The sequence below is a fragment of the Oncorhynchus gorbuscha genome, unplaced genomic scaffold, assembly GCF_021184085.1.
Source record: "Oncorhynchus gorbuscha isolate QuinsamMale2020 ecotype Even-year unplaced genomic scaffold, OgorEven_v1.0 Un_scaffold_473, whole genome shotgun sequence".
Taxonomy (NCBI): domain Eukaryota; kingdom Metazoa; phylum Chordata; class Actinopteri; order Salmoniformes; family Salmonidae; genus Oncorhynchus; species Oncorhynchus gorbuscha.
This window is the reverse complement of record NW_025745306.1, coordinates 495,267-501,890: the sequence shown is the minus strand read 5'-3', so window position 1 is coordinate 501,890 and position 6,624 is coordinate 495,267.

The window sequence follows — 6,624 nt, the reverse complement described above, 5'->3', positions numbered from 1 at the left end:
GATCCATTATATTGTCCTCTTAATTAGCAGGGTAGAAGGAGATCCATTATATTGTCCTCTTAATTACCAGGGTAGAAGGAGATCCATTATATTGTCCTCTTAATTAGCAGGGTAGAAGGAGATCCATTATATTGTCCTCTTAATTAGCAGGGTAGAGGGAGATCCATTATATTGTCCTCTTAATTAGCAGGGTAGATAGAGATCCATTATATTGTCCTCTTAATCAGCAGGGTAGAAGGAGATCCATTATATTGTCCTCTTAATTACCAGAGTAGAAGGAGATCCATTTTATTGTCCTCTTAATTAGCAGGGTAGAAGGAGATCCATTATATTGTCCTCTTAATCCACAGAGTAGAGGGAGATCCATTATATTGTCCTCTTAATTAGCAGGGTAGAAGGAGATCCATTATATTGTCCTCTTAATTAGCAGGGTAGAAGGAGATCCATTATATTGTCCTCTTAATTAGCAGGGTAGAAGGAGATCCATTATATTGTCCTCTTAATTAGCAGAGTAGGAGATCCATTAAATTGTCCTCTTAATTACCAGGGTAGAAGGAGATCCATTATACATTATATTGTCCTCTTAATTAGCAGGGTAGAAGGAGATCCATTATATTGTCCTCTTAATTAGCAGGGTAGAAGGAGATCCATTATACATTATATTGTCCTCTTAATTAGCAGGGTAGAAGGAGATCCATTATATTGTCCTCTTAATTACCAGGGTAGAAGGAGATCCATTATATTGTCCTCTTAATTACCAGGGTAGAAGGAGATCCATTATATTGTCCTCTTAATTAGCAGGGTAGAAGGAGATCCATTATATTGTCCTCTTAATTAGCAGAGTAGGAGATCCATTATATTGTCCTCTTAATTAGCAGGGTAGAAGGAGATCCATTATACATTATATTGTCCTCTTAATTAGCAGGGTAGAAGGAGATCCATTATATTGTCCTCTTAATTAGCAGAGTAGGAGATCCATTATATTGTCCTCTTAATTAGCAGGGTAGAAGGAGATCCATTATATTGTCCTCTTAATTAGCAGGGTAGAAGGAGATCCATTATATTGTCCTCTTAATCAGCAGGGTAGAAGGAGATCCATTATATTGTCCTCTTAATTACCAGGGTAGAAGGAGATCCATTATATTGTCCTCTTAATTAGCAGAGTAGGAGATCCATTATATTGTCCTCTTAATTAGCAGGGTAGAAGGAGATCCATTATACATTATATTGTCCTCTTAATTAGCAGGGTAGAAGGAGATCCATTATATTGTCCTCTTAATTAGCAGAGTAGGAGATCCATTATATTGTCCTCTTAATTAGCAGGGTAGAAGGAGATCCATTATATTGTCCTCTTAATTAGCAGGGTAGAAGGAGATCCATTTTATTGTCCTCTTAATTAGCAGGATAGAAGGAGATCCATTATATTGTCCTCTTAATTAGCAGGGTAGAAGGAGATCCATTATATTGTCCTCTTAATTAGCAGGGTAGAAGGAGATCCATTATATTGTCCTCTTAATTAGCAGAGTAGAAGGAGATCCATTATATTGTCCTCTTAATTAGCAGGGTAGAAGGAGATCCATTATATTGTCCTCTTAATTAGCAGGGTAGAAGGAGATCCATTATATTGTCCTCTTAATTAGCAGGGTAGAAGGAGATCCATTATACATTATATTGTCCTCTTAATTAGCAGGGTAGAAGGAGATCCATTATATTGTCCTCTTAATCAGCAGAGTAGAAGGAGATCCATTATATTGTCCTCTTAATTAGCAGGGTAGAAGGAGATCCATTATACATTATATTGTCCTCTTAATTAGCAGGGTAGAAGGAGATCCATTATATTGTCCTCTTAATTAGCAGGGTAGAAGGAGATCCATTATATTGTCCTCTTAATTAGCAGAGTAGAAGGAGATCCATTATATTGTCCTCTTAATTAGCAGAGTAGAAGGAGATCCATTATATTGTCCTCTTAATTAGCAGGGTAGAAGGGGATCCATTATATTGTCCTCTTAATTAGCAGAGTAGAAGGAGATCCATTATAGTGTCCTCTTAATTAGCAGGGTAGAAGGAGATCCATTATAGTGTCCTCTTAATTAGCAGGGTAGAAGGGGATCCATTATATTGTCCTCTTAATTAGCAGGGTAGAAGGAGATCCATTATATTGTCCTCTTAATTAGCAGGGTAGAAGGAGATCCATTATATTGTCCTCTTAATTAGCAGGGTAGAAGGAGATCCATTATATTGTCCTCTTAATTAGCAGGGTAGAAGGAGATCCATTATATTGTCCTCTTAATCAGCAGAGTAGAAGGAGATCCATTATATTGTCCTCTTAATCAGCAGGGTAGAAGGAGATCCATTATATTGTCCTCTTAATTAGCAGAGTAGAATGAGAGAGATGGGCCTGTGTCCAAGTCAGTGCTCAACATAGGGATTAGGGTGCTATTTGGGCCGACGTCACACACGGTGTTCATCCTCCTGGTGCCCAATTATCCTCCTGTATCCCTCTGTGTGCCTGTGTGACCTTCTGCTAATGGAGCTAGAGGCATGGGATCAATATCACCCCTCTCTCTCTCAGACCTAATGCGCAACTGTAGCTTAATATGATGAAATACGCTACACAACCAAAAGTATGTGGACACCTACTCGTCTATTCTGTTGTATTCTATTCTATTCTGTTGTATTCTATTCTATTCGGTTGTATTCTATTCTGTTGTATTCTATTCTATTCTGTTGTATTCTATTCTGTTGTATTCTATTCTATTCGGTTGTATTCTATTCTGTTCTGTTGTATTCTATTCTATTCAGTTGTATTCTATTCTATTGTATTCTATTCTGTTATATTCTATTCTGTTGTATTCTATTCTATTCTGTTGTATTCTATTCTGTTGTATTCTATTCTATTCTGTTATATTCTATTCTGTTGTATTCTATTCTGTTGTATTCTATTCGGTTGTATTCTATTCTGTTGTATTCTATTATGTTGTATTCTATTCTGTTGTATTCTATTCTGTTGTATTCTATTCTGTTGTATTCTATTATGTTGTATTCTATTCTGTTATATTCTATTCTGTTGTATTCTATTCTATTCTGTTGTATTCTATTCTGTTGTATTCTATTCTATTCTGTTATATTCTATTCTGTTCTATTCTATTCTGTTGTATTCTATTCTATTCTGTTGTATTCTATTCTGTTGTATTCTATTCTTTTGTATTCTATTCTTTTGTATTCTATTCTATTCTGTTGTATTCTATTCTGTTGTATTCTATTCTGTTGTATTCTATTATGTTCTATTCTATTCTGTTGTATTCTATTCTATTCTGTTGTATTATATTATATTCTGTTGTATTCTATTATGTTCTATTCTATTCTGTTATATTCTGTTGTATTCTATTATGTTATATTCTATTCTTTTATATTCTACTCTGTTGTATTCTATTCTGTTATATTCTATTCTGTTGTATTCTATTCTGTTGTATTCTATTCTATTCTGTTGTATTCTATTCTATTCTGTTGTATTATATTATATTCTGTTGTATTCTATTATGTTCTATTCTATTCTGTTATATTCTGTTGTATTCTATTATGTTATATTCTATTCTTTTATATTCTACTCTGTTGTATTCTATTCTGTTATATTCTATTCTGTTGTATTCTATTCTGTTGTATTCTATTCTATTCTGTTGTATTCTATTCTATTCTATTCTGTTGTATTCTATTCTGTTGTATTCTATTCTGTTGTATTCTATTCTGTTGTATTCTATTCTATTCTGTTATATTCTATTCTGTTGTATTCTATTCTGTTGTATTCTATTCTATTGTATTCTATTCTGTTGTATTCTATTCTGTTGTATTCTATTCTATTCTGTTATATTCTATTCTGTTGTATTCTATTCTGTTGTATTCTATTCTGTTGTATTCTATTCTGTTGTATTCTATTCTGTTGTATTCTATTCTATTCTGTTATATTCTATTCTGTTGTATTCTATTCTGTTGTATTCTATTCTGTTGTATTCTATTCTATTCTGTTGTATTCTATTCTGTTGTATTCTATTCTGTTGTATTCTATTCTATTCTGTTATATTCTATTCTGTTGTATTCTATTCTATTCTGTTATATTCTATTCTGTTGTATTCTATTCTGTTGTATTCTATTCTGTTGTATTCTATTCTATTCTATTCTGTTGTATTATATTCTGTTGTATTCTATTCTGTTGTATTCTATTCTGTTATATTCTATTCTGTTGTATTCTATTCTGTTGTATTCTATTCTGTTGTATTCTATTCTATTCTGTTGTATTCTATTCTGTTGTATTCTATTCTATTCTTCTGTATTCTATTCTGTTGTATTCTATTCTGTTGTATTCTATTCTATTCTGTTGTATTCTATTCTGTGGTATTCTATTCTGTTGTATTCTATTCTGTTGTACTCTATTCTGTTGTATTCTTTTCTATTCTGTTGTATTCTATTGTATTCTGTTGTATTCTATTCTGTTGTACTCTATTCTGTTGTATTCTTTTCTATTCTGTTGTATTCTTTTCTATTCTGTTGTATTCTATTGTATTCTGTTGTATTCTATTCTGTTGTATTCTATTCTGTTGTATTCTATTCTATTCTGTTGTATTCTATTATGTTGTATTCTATTCTGTTGTATTCTATTCTATTCTGTTATATTCTATTCTATTCTTTGGTATTCTATTCAGTTCCGTTCTATTTTACCCATAATATAGCAGATTTCATTTGAAATGCTGTGACTGCTCCTCTCCAATAATCAGCTGACATACAACAGCTCCTACTGGATGGTTGAACCATCTGTCTGTCATAAATCCAAGTGTTGCATATGTATAGCTAAAGAGTCAATAAATAAAAGAGCTGTTTAGAGACATTTAGGAACTACACAGTCCAGTGATTCCAAGAGGACTATTTCCACTCCAGGGTTATTGTCTCAGTGGTGCCCCCTGGGACATCTGATCTGGGGCCGCTCTTTAAAGTCAATGGTCCTTAGATCATGTTCTCAGAGGACCACTATGGGGACTGTCTAGGAGTCTCTGTTCAGTCTCTTACTGAAGATAGCCTGCGCTACTGCTCTCTCTCTACACTGGGGATACGTGATAAGAATTAAGACGTGCTCAAGTCATGGTCCGATCTGCATTGTTCTACATTGTACACTAGATGTCCCTCTTGTTCAATTATTTGAAGGGTCTCAATATATTTAGAACCACTGTTGTCTTGTAGGGCCTCTATCAATTGAAACACTGTTGTCTTGTAGGGTCTCTATCTATTGAAACACTGTTGTCTTGTAGGGTCTCTATCTATTGAAACACTGTTGTCTTGGAGGGTCTCTATCTATTGAAACACTGTTGTCTTGGAGGGTCTCTATCAATTGAAACACTGTTGTCTTGTAGGGTCTCTATCTATTGAAACACTGTTGTCTTGTAGGGTCTCTATCTATTGAAACACTGTTATCTTGTAGGGCCTCTATCAATTGAAACACTGTTGTCTTGGAGGGTCTCTATCTATTGAAACACTGTTGTCTTGGAGGGTCTCTATCTATTGAAACACTGTTGTCTTGTAGGGTCTCTATCTATTGAAACACTGTTGTCTTGGAGGGTGTCTATCTATTGGAGGTCTCCATCACTTAGTTTATACAGGCAGCCCATTTCTGACCCCTTTTCCCAATTATTGGCAAAAGATCTGATCTGATTGGTCAAAATAACAATTAGTGGGGAAATATGAGGTACAAATCTGTCGTTCTGCCCCTGAACAGGCAGTTAACCCCCTGTTCCTAGACCAGTTAACCCACTGTTCCTAGACCAGCTAACCCACTGTTCCTAGACCAGTTAACCCCCTATTCCTAGACCAGTTAACCCACTGTTCCTAGACCAGTTAACCCACTGTTCCTAGACCAGTTAACCCACTGTTCCTAGACCAGTTAACCCACTGTGCCTATACCAGTTAACCCACTGTTCCTAGACCAGTTAACCCACTGTTCATAGACCAGTTAACCCACTGTTCCTAGACCAGTTAACCCACTGTTCCTAGACCAGTTAACCCCACTGTTCCTAGACCAGTTAACCCACTGTTCCTAGACCAGTTAACCCACTGTTCCTAGAACAGTTAACCCACTGTTCCTAGACCAGTTAACCCACTGTTCCTAGACCAGCTAACCCACTGTTCCTAGACCAGTTAACCCCCTATTCCTAGACCAGTTAACCCACTGTTCCTAGACAGTTAACAGTTCCTAACCCACACTGTTCCTAGACCAGTTAACCCACTGTTCCTAGGCCAGTTAACCCACTGTTCCTAGACCAGTTAACCCACTGTTCCTAGACCAGTTAACCCACTGTTCCTAGACCAGTTAACACACTGTTCCTAGACCAGTCAACCCACTGTTCCTAGACCAGTTAACACACTGTTCCTAGACCAGTCAACCCACTGTTCCTAACCCACTGTTCCTAGACCAGTTAACCCACTGTTCCTAGACCAGTTAACACACTGTTCCTAGACCAGTCAACCCACTGTTCCTAGACCAGTTAACCCACACTGTTCCTAGACCAGTCAACCCACTGTTCCTAGACCAGTTAACACACTGTTCCTAGACCAGTCAACCCACTGTTCCTAGGCTAGTTA